General features: G+C 50.7%; 1 protein-coding gene across 2 annotated transcripts in view; it reads left to right on the top strand.

The window, feature by feature from the left end:
* The first annotated feature begins 1,444 nt into the window (after positions 1-1,444).
* The window catches only part of LOC147730265 (transient receptor potential cation channel subfamily V member 1-like), a 189,825-nt gene continuing 168,679 nt past the window's right edge, over positions 1,445-22,590 (top strand). The window contains exon 1 of one of the 2 annotated variants that reach the window (XM_086955034.1): positions 1,445-2,458. The gene's annotated coding sequence lies outside the window, so the exon portion shown is untranslated. Of the gene's footprint in view, positions 2,459-4,338; positions 4,393-22,590 lie in introns of those variants that run through there. The other variant, XM_086955036.1, reaches the window with a different exon arrangement.

Here is a 22,590-nt window from a genome sequence, read left to right as displayed (position 1 = left end):
TGGGAGACAGGGTCAGCCCACTCGGGACCACTAGAAGGGACAGCCCCGCGAGGCCTCTGTGCACTTTCCACGGTCAGACCTGCGAGTGCTGCGCAGCCGTTGATCAGGAGACGCGCAGACACGGAGGGGTCGCGCAAACTGCGCTCATAGGGGCTGACCAGAGATGAAGGGGCGCAGGAGGAGGCTGAGACTCCACACTCTCAGGGTCTGACCAGGCACAGGGGCCCGGCAAAGGGACTCAGCCACATCCACAGCCTTCGGGTCTGACTAGACTTAGGGGCCCGGCAAATTCCACAGCCTCAGGGGCTGGCCAGACACAGGGGCTCAGCCGCCTCTTACAGCCTGAGGGGCTGGCCGGCCACAGGGGGTCGGCAAACTTCACAGCTCAGAGACCGACCAGACACAGGGGCTCAACAGGCAGACCCCACAGCCTCGGGCGTCCACTAGGCACGGGGCTCAGCCGCCTCCACTGCCTCAGGGACTGACTAGACACAGGGGCTCGGCAAACTCAACAGCCCCAGTAGTTGATCAGACACAGGGGGGCACAGGCAGCCGAATCCACGACCTCAGGGGCTGGTCACACAAAAGGGCTCGTCAAACTCCAGAGCCTCAGGAATGATAAGACACAGGGTGTCAGCCGCCTCACAGCCTCAGGGACTGACCAGACACAGGGGCTCGGCAAAGTCAACAGCCCCAGTGTTTGACCAGAAACCGGGGGTCAGCCGAATCCACGACCTCAGGGGCTGATCATACACAGGGTCTCAGCCGCCTCCACAGCCTCAGGGGCTGATCATACACAGGGGCTCAGCCGCCTCCACAGCCTCAGGGGCTGGCCAGATACAGGGTCTCGGCAAACTCCAGAGCTCCGAAGCCACCCTGCGGCAGTGACTTGCTCGGGTGGTTCCTGCTCCCGTGCGCTGCCCCCAGAGCCCCCTCCACCCTGGTGCACAGCTCTCCCAGCGACTGAGGCGGCGGTTTCCACAGCCACAGGTTTGTATTCCCAGTCTTTCTGCAAAACTCCCCCTCCAACCCCCACTGCACACACACACACACACACACATCCCCCTGGTGTGAACCCCAGGCCCTGGGACTGAGGCGGAACCACCAGCACAAACCGCCCTGGGCCTGAGAAGACACCACCAGTGCACCACCGCCGGGACTGAAAGGGCACCACCACTACCAGCACACCACTCCTGAGACTGAGGAGGCACCAGCAGCACACCACCCCTGAGACTGAGGAGGCACCAGCACACCACCCTGAGACTGAGGAGGCACCAGCAGCACACCACCCCTGGGACTGGGGAGGCACCAGCACACCACCCTGAGACTGAGGAGGCACCAGCAGCACACCACCCCTGAGACTGAGGAGGCACTAGCAGCACACCACCCCTGGGACTGAGGAGGCACCAGCAGCACACCACCCCTGAGACTGAGGAGGCACTAGCACACCACCCCTGGGACTGAGGAGGCACTAGCAGCACACCACCCCTGGGACTGAGGAGGCACTAGCAGCACACCACCCCTGAGACTGAGGAGGCACCACCAGCACACCACCCCTGGGACTGAGGAGGCACCAGCACACCCCCCTGAGACAGAGGAGGCACCAGCACACCACCCCTGAGACTGAGGAGGCACCACCAGCACACCACCCCTGGGACTGAGGAGGCACCACCAGCACACCGCCCCTGGCACTGAGAAGACACCAGCATACCGCTCATGAGACTGAGGAGGCACCAGCACACCACTTCTGGGACTCGGGAGGCACTAGCAGCACACCACCCCTGAGACTGAGGAGGCACCACCAGCACACCACCCCTGAGACTGATGAGACACCAGCACACCACCTGGGACTGGGGAGGCACTAGCAGCACACCACCCCTGGCACTGAGGAGGCACCAGCAGCACACCACCCCTGGGACTGAGGAGACACCAGCACACCACCCCTGGGACTGAGGAGACACCAGCACACCACCCCTGAGACTGAGGAGGCACCAACACGCCACCCACCCCTGGCACTGAGGGGGCACCAGCACACCACCCCTGGGACTGAGAACCAGCAGCACACCACCCCTCAAACAACCGAGGTACCAGTACCCCACCCCTGGGACTGAGAAGGCACTAGCACACCACCCCTGGGACTGGGGAGGAACTTCCAGCGTACCACTCCCTGTGAATGAGGCGCTACGACCAGCGCGGCACTCCCTGGGGCTGAGAAGCCTCGACCAGCACAGCACTCACTGGGGCTGAAGCAGCTGGAGTAGGACGACGCCCTCTGGAACCCAGGAGCCTCGACCCCCAGCACAGCACTCTCTGCAGCCGAGGAGAGAACTGCTCCTCGCCGGGCTTCTGACCGACCACCTTTACCCCTCTCAGACACCCCATTCTTCATCTTCCTGCACCCCGACTTTTCCTGCGAGGACACCTTAGAATCATTCGAGAACCCTCTCCCACTCCCCAGGTAAGCGAAGGGTTTTGTTGGAAAAAATCCAGTGTCCACACATTATGCATTTAGGTGCTTTATTCGTTGGGTTTTTGTAAAGTCAGCGTGGCACTTTTCGTGCGCGGACTGAGTCACGGGTGTGTCGCATGCATGGAGCGTCGGGGGCTTCTATATGAATCACGCGCTGGTCTGGGGCTTTTGAGAGACAGGAATATGAAGATCCCTTTAAATATCACTCACTACGAGTGAGTTTATGTGTGCGAGTAAGCAAATGAGGGAGTTAGTGAGTGGGGGGGATGTATGTGTGGGTGAAATAGGGTGTGTGGGGTGCGTGTTTGTGTGACCGGCGAGTGAGTGCGTATGAGAATTTCTGTAGCACACGGTGCGGTATTCTGTAGTCAACCCCCGGCGCCCCTCGAACCGGCCCACCGCCGAATGTACTGCGCTCTTACTTGCGGGTGAGTGCGTGTGAGTGTGTGCTAGAAAAGATGTATGTACCAGACGGGGTTGGACATGCTGTGGTGATCAGTGCACAACACACATGTGATCTCACACGACCGAGTGAGTGAGCAGGTCATGAAGCGCGCTCGCTCCGTTAGATGGAAGCGCGCAGTGTGACCGGTCCGTAACTGCGTAGATGGCCCGCTTGTCGCCTCAGTCCTCAGTCGGGAGTCGTGGTAACACTCTGGACCCAGCCTCTCCCGGGTGCCCCTGGTGGGGGATGGGGCCGGCGCTGCGGTCACTCTGGGCAGGAAGGACCGGACAAGGACCCCTTTCTCTCTCCGCCCTGCCGGGGGCATAGTGTCGAGGAGCCGCTGAGGCGGGAGGGAGGGGTGCAGAGAACTCAACAGTGGCAGAAAAGTTCATTTTATTGAGGCAACTACAGGTGTCTGCAGTGTGCTTTACTAAGTCGTGGCGCAGCATCGTCTCACCTTTTATACGCATTGAGTCACGACATACCCTCTGCGCCCCCTCCACTGATGCCCGTGCACCCCTTTCTTTCTGTAGTACCAGCATACCCTGCCCTCTCGTTAACTAGCGGTCTCCCTGGGCGGGACAGGTACCGCAAGCGCTAGAGTGCGCAGTCAGGAGTCCCTGCTGCCGAGAACAGTCTCATCGGCTGCTGGACAGTGCCTGGGCGGAGGGGGACAGCGCCCAGGGTGGATGACCCTTCACACCGGGGTACAGCCAGACGGCTGCCCTGGACAGTGCCCGGGCAGAGGGGGACAGCGCCCAGAATGGAGGGGCCCTTCATACCGGGGTACAGCCAGACGGCAGCCCTGGACAGTGTCCGGGCAGAGCGGGACAGCGCCCAGGGTGGAGGGGCCCTTCATACCGGGGTTCAGCCAGACGGCTGCCCTGGACAGCGCACAGGGCAGAGGGGCCGTTTGTACCGGGGTACAGAGAGAGGGTTGCCAGGGCAGGGGCTCTTTGTGTCTGGGTACAGCGAAAGGACGGCTGCGTAATCACACTTAGGCACGACAACAAGTGGCAGAAGCTGAACAACGAGCTGTGTAGAAAAGGGGGGCTCCCCAAAGGCACCCGACAAGCCAATCAGATTCCACCACACCCTCACTGCAACATACACCGGGATGGGGGGATGGGAGGCGGGGGGCTGTGGGGAAAAGGAGTGACAGAAAGAGAGAGAAAGGGAAGGGCGGGAGAGAGAGAGAGTGTTTAAGAGAGAGCAAGAGGGAAACGACCCGGGGAGGGAGTGCTGAGACGGAGACATAAAAGCGAGGTGGAGAGGGAGAAAGGGGAGGGCGAGTGAGAGAGAGCTTAAGAGCGAGCGCTCGAAGAGGGGGGACATAAAGAAATATCGAAGTGACTACGCAAGGGTGGGGGTGAAAGCAAAGGAAATTGAGAGGGAGGAGGTAAATAGTTGAAGAGGGTAGAGAGCGAAAGAGACGGAGAGAAGGAGACGGTGTATGTAAGAAGATGCAGAGAGACAGGTAAAAAGAGGCAACAAGAGAGGGTAGAGCAAACGAGGGTGATAAAAAGATGTGAAAGAAAGAGATAGGGAGCTACAAAAGGAGGTAGAGATGGGAGGAGAGAAGGGAAGAAATTTAGAGAGGAAAGAGAGAAGATGGAGTGGAAAATAAACATAATTGGGGTAATGCAGAGGAGAAGTGAGTATGGGCGTGGTTGGCTGAGGTAAGAAGAGGTGGGGGGCTGCAATGGGAGAGAGGACGACGATGAGGTAGGAAAGAAAGAATTCTAGGGAGGTAACCATGAAGTGAAAAAGGATCGAGAAAGGAGGGGTCAGAAAGGGGGTGAACGGTACAGAGCAGAGGGCGGGAGGTTGGGGCAAAGAAGTAATGGAATGCGAGGAGGTGCACGCGCGGAGGGATGGTCTAGAGGGAGGAAGAGGGGCAGTGACGCCATGGAAGCGGGTGGGAGCAGCGAGGGGGAAACAAGGGCAGGGACAATGAGGGAGAGGGTTAGTGTGAGGGAGGAATTTGTGAAGTGGCGGGGGGAGGGAGGGTCCCCGTCAGAGCCCCTCGTTAGATGGCCCCTTACAAATAAGTGACATAGTTGAGCATGAGGGGTGGTCAATGAAAGTGGGAGAAGGAAACAAGGTTTATGAGAGAAAAGGGGACTATGGAAAGAAAAGGCGAGAGCGGATAGGCGGGGATGCGAAGGTAAGACCGGACTGGAGCGGGTAAGGGTGGAAGCAACGAGAAGGCAGACGCGGGAGAGAACACTGACGGGGTCAAAGGGAACGGGGAGAGACGGGGGGAAGGATGAGGAAAGTTAGTTAAGTGGAAAATGGACGTTAAAAGTGTCCGAAATTAGGAAGGGGGTGGGGGGAGAGAAAACAGAGACATAGGAATATAACGGTGAAGAGAACGCGGAGGTGTAAAGTGGGTATTGGAGTCAGAAAGGTGTCAGAAGGAGAATGTGGCGATGGTAATTAGGGCGGACACAGAAAGAGTGCGTGAGGAGGAGAAGGGAGGGTCAAGAGAGGCCAGGTGAGAGATGTGGTAAATGAAGAAAGAACAGTCTTATATTGTTCAATAGTATCGAAAAGGAAAATAAAAAACCGGATAATAGACGTTTACCCTTTGACGAACCGACCAAAATTCACCCCCATATCTTTTAATTTTCACTGTATTTTGCTTTCCTGGATATGGGCGGCGGGGGAGTACCTTCGCCCCCCTCCCATCCCCAGCTGATGGTGGCTGCCTGCTATATCTGAAGCTTTCCTCGAGGTCGCCATTATTTTTCGCAGTGGTGGACCCCAAATTTGTGGCAGAAACCACGAAAATAATCGAATATCGGCTAGTTCGCCATGCCGCAGTGGAATGGCGCCCAGTGGACACTTTTCTCGTTTCAAGACATAGACCTGAAAAGCTCTGAGAGATTTCTCCCACGTGTGAGAAACATTTACGCACTTTTGCTCTCTGGGGCCACAGTTTTGCGCATGGACACCCCGGACAGTATAAAACATATACATGAAAAAATAATGGCAGGCATTGCATGAAAAGGTTCGCCCTCACTAGGGTGGGCGTTCGAACAGCACGCCCACTGGCGTTCGGGGCGCCAACATTCTCGACCTCTAAATGAGGCTGGGCGGAGAAAAACAGGCGAGGGTACAGCTGACAGTTTTGGGGGGCTGCCTTGTTACTGTCCTCGCTAAATTAGTCCCATTTCTCCTTTTATAAGTGGGCCATTGGGAGAAATGACGTCAGAATAATCTCAAAACCTCGGCTGAAACCGACCAGCAAATGAAAGAGAATTCTTGAATACCTTTTGTTGCTGATTGTTAGAGATGCAGACCTGGGTGAAAATAACTGTTTTTCTGTCTTCACTGGCTGGCCCCTATACATATATGACCCTGAGTGTTCAATTATAGACATACCTGTTGACTGTGGTAATGGTTTGATGTTGGTGGAACGAGACGATACTTCGGACTGGATCTAAAGCAACAAGTTTACCAGAGTAGATAATGTTAGGGTAATCCTACAACAATATTAGAAGGAGGAAGATGGCCAGAGATTGTTTCTATGAGGGAGTTAGGGAATCTATCCTATCCTCTGAGAGAGTCTGGCGGGGGCTTCAAGCATGGAGGTCCTTAGGCCAACGCATTCCTTGTTGGATCCCACATCCAGAAGCAAAGAAAAGAGCAGAGATTGTCTTAGAAAGCATCAATGAAGGAAATGGGTTCATTACGAAGACCTCCACCCAGAGACTAACAGGTCAATAACCACAATCAGCACTTGAGACTCCTTTTCTCACGACGCTGGGTCCCTCCAGTTGAATCACACAAAGATTTACCCAGATAAGGTTGTCTTGCAGAGAGTGAAGCTTAAACATATTTAGAAGGGATGAACTCCATGCAGAGAAACAGAAATCTCTGTAAACTCAACCCGAAGAAAAACGCAGAGAAATCCATATGAGAGGATTGGCATCATGAATTGAAAGAACTCGAACTAGAAATTGCCCAGGTGGGCGTGACAAAGGTCACTATAAAAACACACTAATTCAGAGCCTCGTCAGAACTAGGGGTGGGTATAACTGGTGTAATTCTCTCTAGTGCAATTACACGCAATTAATGCAAAAGTGCTCATAATTAGGTGAAATTGTATAAGAAGTGTTATCCGCTATTTTGCTCCATTTTCGTAGTACAGAATGCATTGTCGTGCCCGGAATGGGCCAGAGAATGCATTATGCCCTAAAACATAGCACTATATGCTACAAGAAACGAACAACAGCTGCCAGAAGCTGCTTGCTCTCTCTTAGTTCATTGTTCCTGTGCTCTTGCAGTAGAATGTTTTGCCCCAAATGACTCTTAATTACTCAAGCAGGTATAATCGCATCATTTTGGAAATTTTGTATCACAAGAGTAATGCGTAATTACTGAAATTACCCCGATTACTCCAGCATAATCAACATTTCACCCAGGCCTCCTCAGAACCCTCTTTTAAGAAATTGGGTTTTTGGTTGTCAAGGATGTGGGTTATTACTAGTTGCAAAATATGTGGGCCGTTCCCAAATAATAAGTCCACAATTGTCTTTTTAATGGGAACTAAGTACCCATTTGTAGAACTTGACTCTTTCAGGGTAGCAAAGCAGAGCGGTCCAAGGTCTTCTCAGGGGAGGTGGTGTGAGCTATTAATCCAAATTCGCTAGTACATAACAACAACACAAATTATTGTCTGGTCTGTGTTTTTTCTATTCAAAAGGAAAAGTGATTTTATTACACACACACACACAAACACATACACACACTGCTATGTACTACACATTACCTTACAAAAATATATATTGAGGTAGTTGATAGTATCTTTGGTGACAACCTTATGTCAGATTACATCCCTAGTGGGTCCTGACCCCCATAATCGTAATACCCCCACAACACGTGTTCCAGAAGCAACATCACATTATACGGGAGTATCATTTTAAGTAAGGCTGGCCTACTTACTTTGACAGGGTGTCACCACATTTATAAAGCATCCACATGTTATGACTCACCATTGTATCACATTTAAGTAAATGGAAACAGCGCCACAAGTCATAAGCATTCATTATATTAGTATATGTTGCATTGGCAGTATCAGTAGGGATAATAAAGCATTTTAACTTCAAAAACATATCAGAGTATTTTTTTTTACCAATAATAGAAAACCACAGTACATATAGGGCCAACCAGAAGGAACCCTCGCATTCCACAATCTAGGACCCGAATGCCTCAACACTCGACTGTCCTTCTACAAACCCACCCGCCAACTTAGATCGTCCAATCATGCCCTCGCCGCAGTCCCGCGCATCCGGAAATCCACCATGGGTGGCAGATCCTTCTCCTTCCTGGCTGCCAAGACCTGGAACTCACTCCCCACCTACCTCCGCCTTACTCAGAACCACATCTCTTTCAGAAAAGAACTCAAAACCTGGCTCTTCGACAAATAATGAACTTCTCCCCATAGCGCCTTCAGACCCTCTGGGTGAGTAGTGCGCTTTACAAATGCCTGAACTTGAACTTGAACTTGAGTGGTGAAAATGAGGATAAATCACTCCTGGGGTCACGACTCCACAAAGCCACAAGAAGACCTGGGCTAATTTGTCAGTCAATATACTGTGGGGGCTGCTGCACCTTCAAAACCCCCCACTTAAGCATGCTGGTAGTTCCACTACTCAATTTGGGGCCAACACATTAAAGGAAACATACAAAACCAAGCCTCTTCAAGGCGTTATGGGGTGCTTCTGAGGACCGGTGGTGAATTTTATGAGCGGGTTGTCAAGGGTGAGTCTGCTGCTGCATGCCACCTTTCTTTGCTTTGTTTCTTTGCTTTTTGGGTGTCCAGTCCCACCCTGAAAACCCACAAGCTTAAGGTAAGGGTTCATTGGAGGCGGCAAGGGGGGATGTCTCAGCCCCACCCCCAGCTCTCAGCAGGCAGCTCCTGTGCAGAACAAGAGCCGGCATCTTTCCTTCTGCTCCGCAATTGTCGAGCAAGTCCTCTTTTGGTCCCGGAGAGTGCGGGCCGGGAGTTGGAAGATTGGCATGACTTGCCTCCCAGACATGGGGACAGGGATGGACAACATTCTGACCAGGTTATGTTGCAATCCCCAGAGGATGGGGTTCCAAGCCTTTTCTCTTGCGGTGGCCTCTTGGGAGATGAGGGCCACTGGGAGCAAGATTGCGTTCAGGAAGGGGCTCCATACACAACCCCTCTCCAAATGACATTAAATCATGAAGCCACAGTCGACCTCTTAGGGCCTGGCCCATGCTGGAGAGATTTTAAGAAGTAGCATCAGAACGTTATGCATCTGTTTTTCTGTTGTTTTCTTCTTCTTGGGTCAACACTTTGAATGAGTATATCACTGGCCCCATAGCACCCACTTTCATCATCTTTGGCTTACTTTGTTTTTCTTGTGACGAGCCGTATCCACCTGAAAATTTTAGGAGCCAGGCATATCTTGCCAATCCTAGGAAGCTACATCATCCCTTTAGCTCTGTCCCAACACTGCTGCACAGAGTTCTGGGACAATCCAAAATGGTGGCTTCAAGTTGTCTGTGCAAAGAGCTCACCTGGGAGCTTCACCTCCACCCCTTGATGACACAGCTGCCTGATCCTTTCCCACCAAAACTTTAAAGGCGAGCCCCCACTGTGTTGGCTGACAAAGGCCTGGAATCTGATTCTGACCTGAGCCAGGGAATCATGACAAATCCTAAAGTCCCATAATGTGTAAATGTAGATTGTTGGGGACTGGACATTTATATTCAGGGTGCATGTTTAACTGTAGTTTGGTAACCTGTTGGACCCTGTAGCATGTTGTGCAGTGAAAATGTACTTTAGTGCAGACCTCCCCTATAATGAGTCCAGAGAGTAAGAACTAAAGACCAACAGTGTGAAGGCTCGCTCACATTGTGACGAACACCTACGGTCAGCACCAATCTCTGAAGAGTCCCTTCTGCAACAAGCTACCTGTGTGCATATACTGAGTCTTACAAGACAGTAGTCTCACACACACAGCCTTCACGTGTGCACACGCGAGTACACACATGTTCACGTGTAACCAGCCTAGAGCATCTTTCCCTATCCTTATCTTAAAAGGCTGTTAGAAGGGGGAGGTCTCTAGGGGACAGAGGAAGTTACTTCTGGCCACCCCGGGACCCCCTCCTCTAGGAACGTTACTGAGCACTTGAGTCAGACCCTCCTGGGGAGAGGATTACGTGTTTATGGTCATGTACATGGAGACTCTGCCACACTTCAGATTGACACCACACTAGTTGATCAGTTGCATAACAGGTTCTTTATACAGCAATTCTCTTCAGGTCAATAATACGATACACAATCAGACTAGGGACCAGGATTACTCCGAGGTTGGACGGGACTTGAGAAGGGTGCGTGCGGGTGTCCTCGGGGGAATGTTCGAGATACTCACAGTCTCCCAGGAGAGGAAAGTCTTTAGTTCGGGCGGGCTCTGTGGACCGTGGGGATGAGCACTCCTGGCACGAGGGTTAGATGCAGCTTATCCGGCGTACGGCTCTCAATCCTCGAGACGCGGGATACGGAGGTGCTGCGATGCGGGAGTATCAGGCGTACGACTCATAATCCTCGAGTCGCGTGATACAAAGTTGTTCCGGAGAGGCTGGCTCGCATACAACTCGTACCTTCGAGCGCAGTTTGTCCACTTATGGTCCACTCACAATGAGTTCCGGGCACGGCTCGTACCTTCGAGCACTGTTGGTTCGGGGCGCACCCCAGGGGCGGCGGACACAAGGTGCGTCTCGTACTTCTGAGCACGGCTGGTCCTCTAGCGTTCCCCAGTACGGTGCAGACTGTTCCAGGTGCGGTGCGTATCCGTGAGAGCGGCTGGTCCTCTAGCGCTCCCAAGTACGGTGCGGACTGTTCCAGGTGCGGTGCGTACCCGTGAGTGCGGCTGGTTCTCTAGCGCTCCCAAGTACGGTGCGGACTGTCCCAGGTGTGCTGTAAGACTCGAGCCGTGACTAGGTCAGCAGGGCTCGAGTGTGGGGGAACGAAGCATCCTCATGGGGTACGCAGGCCCGGACTGGCCGTTGAGGGCACCGGGCAATTCCCCGGTGGGCCGCATGGTTGGGGGCTGGTTTTGGGCCCCTAGGCCGTTTTTGTTACAGGGCCGTTATGCTGCAAAAACGGCCCTGTAACAAAAACGGCCAAAAACCGGCCCTGTCACAGAGCGCGGTCGCACCTCTCCCCCCTCCCCTCTCCTCCCGGAGGGAGGGAGGGGGGCCGGCTGAGCACTTTGTCAGGGCCGGTTCTGGTTCCCAGTCCGGCCCTGGGGGTACGGGAGCCGCGACCACGTCAGCTGGGCTCCAGGAGTCAGAGTCGGACAATAGGTTTCGTTCACTCCCAGGATGAGCCGCGACCAGGTCTGCAGGGCTCACTTCTTCCAGGATTCAACTAACTAACTCCACAAGCAGCTTCTGTTATATTCCTTTTTTTCCTTTGAAGTTCTAGCCCCTTCCTGGGGCCCGGGGCTGATTGTCGGGGTGTCGGGCCATCTGGCACTCTTCCTCTTTGAAGTTTGGCTGGAGGGCTTCCAGACGCCCCGCGGGGAGCGGGGCCATCCCTGGCAGGAGGTGTGATCGGGGGCTACACGGAGGCTGTGTAAAAGGTGGACAGCCCATACTAGTAGCGATGCCCGGGCTGCTGGCGCAAACCGCCTCTTAGTTCCCATTTCGAATAGTTACCAAATAAAGAGACGGGCGCTGGAAGCTGGAATCACAAGAACAGAGTTTTATTTCTCATGAGGAGAGCCTGTCATTTCGGACACGAAACACGGTGTCTTTCGGGAGGTGCTCTAACAAGTGAGCTGAGACTCCGTCTTTTATACTTTACAAAACACTTGGCATTAAAATCACGATATTGTGAAACAAGGAAAAGATGTCCCCATAATCCTCGTGTCAATCCTACCCCACATGTGTTCACAATAGGGACCCTTGACCTGCTGATAAGAGGGGAGGGCAATCACGCAGCTGAGTGTTCTGTCAACTGTTTGGATGTGTGCGCCTGATCATAGCCCAGGGGATGGGGTGGCCAGGATCAACAGTGGGTCCTTTGAAGAGGAGTGACTTCATACAATAAAGGGCAGTAAATGGTATCTCCTGGCTTAGGCGATGGCCTCGGACATGTGGGGTCAGCCGGACTCGGGGGAAGGGGTCATCAAAGGAGTGGTATTCATTCCGCGTGGACAATCGAGCGCGGAGGGAAGGCTTGTTAACAGAGGGGCATTCATGGAAGGAAAGGAGGTGTTGGTCAGGCGCGGTCTTGACTCCCAAGGACAGGGTCTTGCAGAAGAAGAAGGTTTATGACTTGCCCATGTGAGGAGGAGGGAGGGGGAGCCAGGGTGGACACAAGGACAGAGTCGCATAGAGAGAGAGAGAGATCTTATGACCCGTACATGAGAGAGCGGGGGCAGTCAGGTGCAGCTGGGGAGGGCTATGTCAGCTAAGGCGAAGGATGCCTCTTCAAGAGGGAATGGGGGGGGTTTGCGTGGGTCAAGCAGAAGGGCTGCCTTTCAGGGCAGGGTCGCGCAGAGGGAGAGGGTTTCATGGTTTATGCATGTGAGAGGGGGGGGGGGGGGTTCAAATACACGCAGAAGGGAAGCCGGTGATTCTAATCTTAGGCGGGCAAACGGCCAGGGTCCCTAAAATGGCTGTCATGTACACATGGGTACAGGCCTTTGCTGGCAGAGGGATGCAGTCAATGCTTTACGGTATTCATGGTACGCGCAGGGAGAGGAGTGGGAAAAAGGGAAATGAACGTTGCTTATGTACATCAATATTTCTAATTTTCTACAGTCGCCCCTTTTTACATAGCAAAAGTTCATTTTCGTAATCGATGATGGTACATATAAACAGGCGCGGTCGCAGAATTAGCATTTGTCAATATTAGCATATGGCACATAATCATGGACAGTTGATGTGTTTGGCAGAATGTAGTGCATAGGAGATTGCATTTGTCGAGTTCCTATCATTTCAAAGCACTACATAGCATAAATGTTTCTGACTTAAAAATGTGACCAATGAACATTCTGACCAAGTAGTTGAGGGCGGAATTCAGTTCAATACACAAGATCTCTTCGTCACAGTGTCTTTTTAGTAGTGAGCCATCACTGGTAGGCTCTAGTCCGTGTCCTTTTGTTGGCGCTGTTGAGCACCGGCGGTGGAGCTATAGGTCCAGCTCGGATTTATTCTTACACGTTGCAGGGTGCGGTCAGTCCTCTGCTGTTAGACCACAGTCCTGTTCCCTAAACAATCTGTTTGGCGGCGCCTTATGCTCGGCACCTATATTTCCGTGGCAACACCCTATTCCCATTTGAATGCAGTTCTTCCTTTTGGCAAAAAGTCACGTGGAAAAGAGGGTGTGTGCGGTTCAAATAGTCGATAGGAGAGAGAGTGGAGTTGGGTCAGGGTTCCTGGGACACACAAAAGGGACCAAGGGAGCAAAGCATAACAAGCAGGCAGGCCCATCAATCGGGCCCAAAGAAGGGGGACGGAGACTCCAGGCACACGTGGGTTAGCAGGCGGAGGGCTTCAGGGCAGCCCGTCAAGTTTCATCTTCCACGTTTGGAATTGCTGTCTCGTCCCGTATCTAGTGGCTCTGCAGCTCCACCTTTGGTCGAGGTCACACGTGTCCCAAGATCTGCAGCCAGGCTGTACGTCACGTCCGACCCTTCTCCTCCGGTGATCGTGAATCTTTGAATAGGTACAAAACAAGTTTTTAGAGAACTGGCAGAAGAAGACATCTATGCATGTGAATTCCTCCCTCAATCCTACGCGTTTGGGAGATACGCTCATCGGTCACAGTCAGAGGTCTATTACCAAGCAGTGCATATGTCTGTATTCCTACTGAGTTCATGCCAAGTTTATTCATCGTCCTATTTATAACTCAAGTTAGTATAAATAATATTCCCATCAACTGTGCATTTCATCGTATTCAACATTTCGGAGCATTTCCCTTCAAGGCTGGCTAACCTTTTCGAACAGGGCGGGGGTGCCATCATCGAGAGTCAGGTAAAACAGGGTTTTCTCGAGGGACGACAGTTACTCATGGTCATTATGTTTATATCCGGGACAGCAGCTGGGGTCTATCAAAATGGGGCGGGGATGCTTCGGGTGCTCGCGCTTGGGTGCAAAAGGGGGTGGGGCAATCGGGTCATTGGGGGGGGTCAATCTAGACGTTGGTGTTCATTTTTGGTGAACAGAGAAATAGGGTGCCATTGACATACAGTTCCCCTATAAAAGGCCAGATTGGGGGACCTTTGTCGTCTTACCTGTCCTTTCCTTCTCAGCCAATTCGAGTTCATTCGTTTTGCAGAAAGGAGAGGTAGTAATATGGCGAGATACGATCATTTTAGTTTCGGTCAATTTCGCTGAACACCTTCGCGTTCAATAAGTATCCAATCAGACTGGTGCCGGTGGGGCACAATTTTACCATAAAAAGGAAGAGGAAATAGGGAGACTCTCATAGAGAGTGAGAGTCGTCCGCAATCTAAACGAGCCATTTGGTACACGTATGACATGTAGAGAGAGAGAGAGAGAGAGAGAGAGAGAGAGATAGAGACGTGTACTGTAATAGGTCATTTAGTGCGCTCACAACACAGAACAACAGGGGTCAGGTAACACGCGAACACAGACAGAGGGAAGACATAAATTCGTACATTACATATACACAAACTCAGACAAGGGAAGACAGTACATGTGTTACATACAAAAGCGTTCACGGCAAAACACAAAACAGTTGTTGGCCAAACAAAAATCTTCATGCGTATTCTGCGCATTTTTAACATCCTATTTATCCATGGGCTGAGTTCTTTTTACCCTTCCTCCTTCTTTTCTCGTTTACTATTTCTGCGAGCGCTCCCAATTGCCAATACTTACACCTCTGTCAGCCGGTCAGAAATTAACCTGGTCGGGCTATTGCCCATAGGTGGATCTTAAACCACTTTCGATTTTCTTCCTTTGGTTGGATGTTCTCCAGGCTGAGGCAACAGAGGGTATTGATCAGGAGAACAGTCAGGCAGCTTGGTTATATCTATAAGAGGGTGAGAAGGAGGTGGTACATTTCGAACATCAACAATATTTCTAACTTCCCAGACGGGTGGTGCCTGGGTACCCTTACCTCAGGACTTTTCCTAATCCCTTCCCTATCTAATTAAACGTCACAATCGCGTTATCTAGCGTGCTAATGTCAAGTCAATTTCCTGTCATACAGTACCCGTCAAGTTTCTATGTCAGTCCATCCTCCCAGTCGTTACGTTTTAGGGAGGAACAGTCATATCTACGTCTACGTCTTGTCAAAGCTTGTTAGCATAAGTACTATGCTCAGATCCCCTTCTTCTCCTTTTGTCGGTCGTTCGATCGTCGCTTTTCCATACTTCAGCCGGCGTTCCGACGGGACCTGCAGAAGGGAGGAGAAAGAAGGGGGTGGGGGCAGCATTCAAAACACATCAGCGCGCATAAATCCAAAAATGTTTTTACCTACCACATACTCGACCTATCTCCCTGTGGTGCATTCTCTACCATCTCGGCATTTAAGCCCAGAGGGACCAGCGGTGTCAGATAGATAATCATCGATGGTCTGCGGATCTACATGCATCACACGATCGTGGCCTTATAGGTCGTGTACAAGGGTGGCGATCAGGTGGTATTTCTGTGGTATCGCCCAAGGGCGTCTAAAAACACCTTTATGGCTGCCCGTGATACATAGTGTAGCTGCTGAATACCGGGCCCTTTTGATCTTCAACCTTAATCATACTGTATGTGTTTTGCCTATGTCGATGACTGTAGCCATACATTTCAACAACATTCATAAATATAAACGCTACGATAATATTTGCGTGTTCAAAGATTTTATGAAAAAGGTTGACGTACAAATACGGGCCTACAAACCAGTGGGCCGGCTACGGAGAATAAAGTCGGTGGTCATTCATCTCGTAAAGGGCAGTAGTGAAATAAAATCATATCGAACTTTCAATTTTCCAATAATTTTATCTCGCTGTCCAACGATTACTCAAGATCTAATATTTACCAATTCATTGTCCAAATGCTCAATCAGTTCCTATTTCATACCAATTCATTGCTTCCAACACATAATTAGTACCCACTCTAAATCAGCTCATTGTTCCAGCGCATAATCAATATCCATCTTATATCGCTTTCTTTTCCAAGCACATACTCAATATCCTTCTTATCTACTTTCATTATCCAAAAACTGCATACATATCTCGGGGCATCAAAGCTGCGCAATCAGGGTGCAACAAGGTTTATTTAAAAGTCTCATTTTGTGTCGGCGCCATTTTGGGCGAGGTCAGGCAGGTTCCAGCACAGTCAGAATGTCTCCAATGACTCGTGGTTGGACCAGAACCTTCCGTTGGTAGTTCAAAAAGTTTTTCGCAATGTGGTAACAGTCTAACAGTATGGATCATTAGTCAAAGAGTGGGGAGGGCGGTAACAATTTTTCCTACCGGGTCATTCTGGTGTTCCTCCGGAACTGAACAAGTCTGTGCCTTGGCTGTATTTTAGCCTTTTTCAAACTGAGGCTGGCGCTGGCAGGAGTGCGCCGATGTCGCGGTTCCCAGTGAGGGGGACGGGGGCGCCCATGCAGAGGGATCGGGGTGCCCCCCCGGCTCTCATAGAATCTTCAAAGTTGAGGAGAGAAGGCATGGGGCGTGTGCCCGTCCTGGGCAAAAGACCGCTTTTCGATGTGGACCCTCTTTAAGCAAAGAGCGTTGGGGTGCCGCTGGAAGCCTCCACCTGGAGGGAGGTGGGGGAGGCTCGTTCGCGTCACCTCCCCCTTCCAGCGACCCCGCGCCGTTCTCCGGGTCCAGTGTTTCGGTAAGGCCGTGCCAGGTGATGAAGATGGGGGGGGGGGGTCGGTGGCTGAGGCAAGACATCCCCCCCTTGACATGTGGCGGGACTACCGGCAACTGTCCAGGCGCTGACATGTGGCGGGACTACCTACAATTGTCCAGGCGTCGACATGTGGCGGGACTACCTGTAATTTTCAGGCGTGGTCATGTGGCGGGACTATCTGCAACTCTCAGGGTTGTCCGACCTCGCCTTGGCTCCGGTCCTCGTCGATGGCCAGATCAGGCAAAAAGAGGGGGGTGGGGGGTGGTCGGTGGCCGAGGCAAGACAGCACCCCCTCCCCTGTGGCCTGCAGGGCAGCAGAGGAGGGAAAGGGGAGACCTCCATGATTCCTTGGGCCGTCCGCCCTACAGCCTCCCCCTTCGACTGCGGCCAGCCGAGCCCTGCACGCATCGAGGCCTCGCCTTCCGGATGGGCGTAACCGCGGAACTGTTGCACTTCGGGAGCTTCTGGAATGGGGGTAGGTACCTATTGAATTGTTTCTATTTCATGTGACCGTTATTTGGGCGTGGTGGGCAATGAGGCAGACATGTTGGAAGCAGGAATAGGCAGTGGAGCCTAGCTACCTCGTGGCTGTCTTGCTGTCGATTTTTCGCCATTCTATATTTCTTATTACGAACTGTTTCTAATGTTTCTTATTTTTAGTGAAGTCGAAAGCTCATCAGGGAGTTACTGACTTAGCCCGAATTCTTTTTATTTTTCCTTCTTTTCCTTAGCGTGTTTCGAGCTAAAGTTTTCTGTTAGTAGGGTACGGTGATCACTTCATTTTTATATGTCCTTTCACTAGGGGTACTCTTGGACGGACCAGGTGAGTTACCTCCAATAAATGGTCCGGGTGGAACTAGATTATCAATCAAAAGGGGAATATATATTCCTTCATTAGGGTATCATCCTGGACAGACCAAGCGATGTACTTCCACTTACTAGGGTAGCCTCCTGGACGGACCAGATGGTCTACTTCCACTAAATGGCCCATGAGTGGGGAGCATATGTCCTCCATAAGGGTAGTCTCCTGGGCGGACCATGCGAGCTACCCCCCAAATAACCAATCAGTGGGGAGTGGGTAGGACTGATGAATTCACAAAGGGGCATAACCTACCCTTTACTACTTGCAAAGACTAGACAGAATATTTCTATTCCACGTTGTTTGCAAATAGAAAATACCTCAAACGAAACAATTCCTGGAACAACAATGTCCAGGCAACCAATCAATCAGTGGGGAGAAAAACAGGCATGACGGATTACAACGGGGACAAACGTCTGCATTACCTGCCCTTCGCTATCCAAAAAGGAAGACAGAATATTTCTACTCGTCTCTGTTTGTAGACAGGGAAGATCTCAAAGAGCAACAATCGATTATTAATCGATTTCAAACAATCAGTGGGGAGAAAAGTAGGCATGACGGATTACAACGGGGACAAAAGTCTGCATTACCTACCCTTCTCTATCTGCAAAGAGGGACGAACGTTCCTATTCGCCGCTGTTTGCACACAGAGAATGTCTCGTTCTCAAGAAGAGAACCAATATTTCAAGTAGCATCCAAAGCTAAATGAACCAATACCAACAATATCAGTATACAAATACCGATTCCAATACAATCAATCAATCAATCAGATGGATAAAACCATCCTACCAATCAGGCGCAAAACGCCCTACTTAATCTTACCCGGACCGGACCATACGGACAGTTCTTCGTCTTCCTCCTCCAGCGCCCGATTGTTCTCTTTCTCCATGCAGCATTCCTGTGGGATTCCAGTCAGGACAATAGGTCGCTCAAGAGAGGTCCGTTCAGAATCGGTGAAGTTCATTCAATCGGCAGCCGGGCGAGGGCCCTCTCAAGGCAGGTATACTCCGATCATTTAGATGTTCACCTCATCGTCTGGATCTCTCTTACTGGACCTTATGTCACTGATGGACCCCGCGTTGGGACGCCAATTGTAAAAGGTGGACAGCCCATACTAGTAGCGATGCCCGGGCTGCTGGCGCAAACCGCCTCTTAGTTCCCATTTCGAATAGTTACCAAATAAAGAGACGGGCGCTGGAAGCTGGAATCACAAGAACAGAGTTTTATTTCTCATGAGGAGAGCCTGTCATTTCGGACACGAAACACGGTGTCTTTCGGGAGGTGCTCTAACAAGTGAGCTGAGACTCCGTCTTTTATACTTTACAAAACACTTGGCATTACAATCACGATATTGTGAAACAAGGAAAAGATGTCCCCATAATCCTCGTGTCAATCCTACCCCACATGTGTTCACAATAGGGACCCTTGACCTGCTGATAAGAGGGGAGGGCAATCACGCAGCTGAGTGTTCTGTCAACTGTTTGGATGTGTGCGCCTGATCATAGCCCAGGGGATGGGGTGGCCAGGATCAACAGTGGGTCCTTTGAAGAGGAGTGACTTCATACAATAAAGGGCAGTAAATGGTATCTCCTGGCTTAGGCGATGGCCTCGGACATGTGGGGTCAGCCGGACTCGGGGGAAGGGGTCATCAAAGGAGTGGTATTCATTCCGCGTGGACAATCGAGCGCGGAGGGAAGGCTTGTCAACAGAGGGGCATTCATGGAAGGAAAGGAGGTGTTGGTCAGGCGCGGTCTTGACTCCCAAGGACAGGGTCTTGCAGAAGAAGAAGGTTTATGACTTGCCCATGTGAGGAGGAGGGAGGGGGAGCCAGGGTGGACACAAGGACAGAGTCGCATAGAGAGAGAGAGAGATCTTATGACCTGTACATGAGAGAGCGGGGGCAGTCAGGTGCAGCTGGGGAGGGCTATGTCAGCTAAGGCGAAGGATGCCTCTTCAAGAGGGAATGGGGGGGGTTTGCGTGGGTCAAGCAGAAGGGCTGCCTTTCAGGGCAGGGTCGCGCAGAGGGAGAGGGTTTCATGGTTTATGCATGTGAGAGGGGGGGGGGTTTCAAATACACGCAGAAGGGAAGCCGGTGATTCTAATCTTAGGCGGGCAAACGGCCAGGGTGCCTAAAATGGCTGTCATGTACACATGGGTACAGGCCTTTGCTGGCAGAGGGATGCAGTCAATGCTTTACGGTATTCATGGTACGCGCAGGGAGAGGAGTGGGAAAAAGGGAAATGAACGTTGCTTATGTACATCAATATTTCTAATTTTCTACAGCTGCTACTATTCCTCCGGGGTCAGGAGGGATCGGGCGGACAGTGGATAGGTTTATACTGGGGTTGGCCTTGCACGGGGCTAACCGTCGGGGTCCTGGATGTAAGGAGACCCACGCCAAGGGGGCCAGGTCTAACAAAGGCCAACAGTGGTGGTTTACACACACTGTCCAGTTCCTGTGATTATACAGCGAGTGAGACTCATGTAGTGAGACTCTTGCCCAGTAAAGGTCCAATAACTAGACAGTCAAAAGTGAAAAATCTTGGAACACCAAATGAGTGGAACCATCTGCTACACATCTCAATACCCCAAAAGACATTGTGGAAAAATACATAATTTGAACTTACAAGTTGCCTGGCTAGCAATGTTTGAGCTTAGCAAACACAAGGAGATGATGGACTGAGCGCTGAAACTTTTCAGAGACTCACCAATAGAAAAAAGATCTGAGTAGAATTCATCATCGTTCTTTAGCTCACTTCACCACCCTAGTTCAGACCCAGTGTTGCAAATCAGTCTTGACAGTGTGCCTCATGGGAACAGTCCATCCCGAACTGCCAAGCCAGGTCCAACCTGGACCATTTGAAGCATTCTGGGACCGGTTTCAGGGTAACACCCCTCATCAGCCAGGCTACCTTGAAACCAGTGGCAAAGTGAGCAAGAGACCAATGTCTGGGCACATCCTGTCAAATTAGAGCAAACAAAGCAAACACAAGGAGATGATGAATGGAGCACTGAAACTTTTCAGACACTCACCCCCAGTCACAGATCTGGGTTGAATCCATCATAGTTTTTTAGCTCACTTCATCACCTGAGTTCAGACCCAGCTATATGCAAATCAGTCTTGACCCTGTGCCTCATGGGAACAGTCCAGCCCGAATTGCCAAGCCAGGTCTTCTAGGGACCGGAAACAAGCACCCTGGGACCAGTTTTGGAATAACACACCTCTTCTGCCAGGCTACTTTGAATCCAGTGGCAAAGTAAGCTAGGGACCCACATTTGGACATTCCCTGACAACTTAGGGCGAACAAAGCAAACACAATGAGATGATGGACAGAGTGCTACCAGTACTCAATTGTCTATGTTGAGGTAAGTTATCAACAACTGACCTAGCTCTAGCCTGGGCATTATATAGTAAAGTACATTCAGCTATAGCCCTCCTGGTCAGCAGAAATACTATTAGGATAACACTCGGCAGTCAGGCAGCCGACTGTAGCTCACACATGCAGTGTAATAATTCCCTTATGCTGCTTAACTATCTTATTTGTTAGAGGTTAATAAAGAAAAATAAGTATAGAACTGAATCAATTCTATATGATCACTATCCAGCCGGATAGTGGGATTTAATCCAATGTATTCTTAGTTATCAAAACACAAGACAATACGCAGTGGGATACAATCCTGTATCCAGAGACACAAAGGTGAGGTCGTTTGTTAAGAATTGGTGACACATGAACAAAAGGACAAAACATTCAGGCAAAACAAAAAGCTTGTTAAAAAATGTGAAGGATGAAACAAGCGTAATAACACAGCCGCGACACAGGTTTACAAAGATAATTATATTTGTAAACCTGTGTCACAGCTGTGTAAATTATTACGCTTGTTTCATCTTTCAAATTTTTCAACAAGCTTTTTGTTTTGCCTGAATGGTTTGTCCTACAGGATTGTATCCCACTGCGTATTGTCTTGTGTTTTGATAACTAAGAATAAATTGGATTAAATCCCACTATCCGGCTGGATAGTAATCATATAGAATTGATTCCATTCTATACTTATTTTTATTTATTAACCTTCCACAAGGACTGTTGTCCGTTATAGAAATTGATACCCAAGGTCCTTGCCTGCCTAATTGGGTTCCCTTGTGTTTGTTAAAATCGCTTAACTATCTTAAACTTACATAAATCAGATCTGTTACGGGTCATGTCCATCATCAAGTACCATACCAGTCTACAACAAAAATCAATCCATCAGCAACTGAAGAGGCATGGAATAGCGAATAAATCTGCCACATTTCGCTGGCAAATGGAGGACGCTGATTTTGTCTGCAACTGAAGGTCCCAACGAGCAACATACTATGACGGCTTCATAACATCAATTACAATTATATATGTGAAGATAATAACGAAGTTCTTCTCAGCAGTTCTCTCCACCATTTCTCTCTCTTACCTATGCCTGCTCAGCACCAAAACCTTTAAACAAAATATCTCAGAAAAGACAACCCAGTAAGGTAATCATAACATAAAGGGACCTGCAGAGCTGTGCAACACTCCCAGCCTACTGAAAACCATAAACTGCGTGACTGTCTCTCACACTTCTTCATCTATGAAACTGCTAAGCTCGGTACCACATGAAATGATAACTCCACCTTGGTGCTCAGTATGCATGACATGGAAACACTTCCCAGATAGGATCAAAACAAAGGCAACACCTTCCACCCACACACCCTAGATGGTGTACCTGCTACCCATGTTGGCAAGGGCATCATTGCCCCACATAGGGGTAGTAAGTACTGTATAATTTTGCAATCCAAACACCAGTCCAGTGCTTTCCCCGACTGGATTGCATAGGGGGTGAAAGATAGATACTACTGTAAGGTGGTTGACTGGGTCGAATAATGTTGAGAGTTATAACTCAGCTGATGATAGTAGAGAGGATGTGGTGATGGTGGGCGTA

The sequence above is a fragment of the Lissotriton vulgaris genome, chromosome 2_1 (assembly GCF_964263255.1).
Source record: "Lissotriton vulgaris chromosome 2_1, aLisVul1.2, whole genome shotgun sequence".
Taxonomy (NCBI): Eukaryota; Metazoa; Chordata; class Amphibia; order Caudata; family Salamandridae; genus Lissotriton; species Lissotriton vulgaris.
This window is presented reverse-complemented; position numbering and strand designations above follow the sequence as displayed.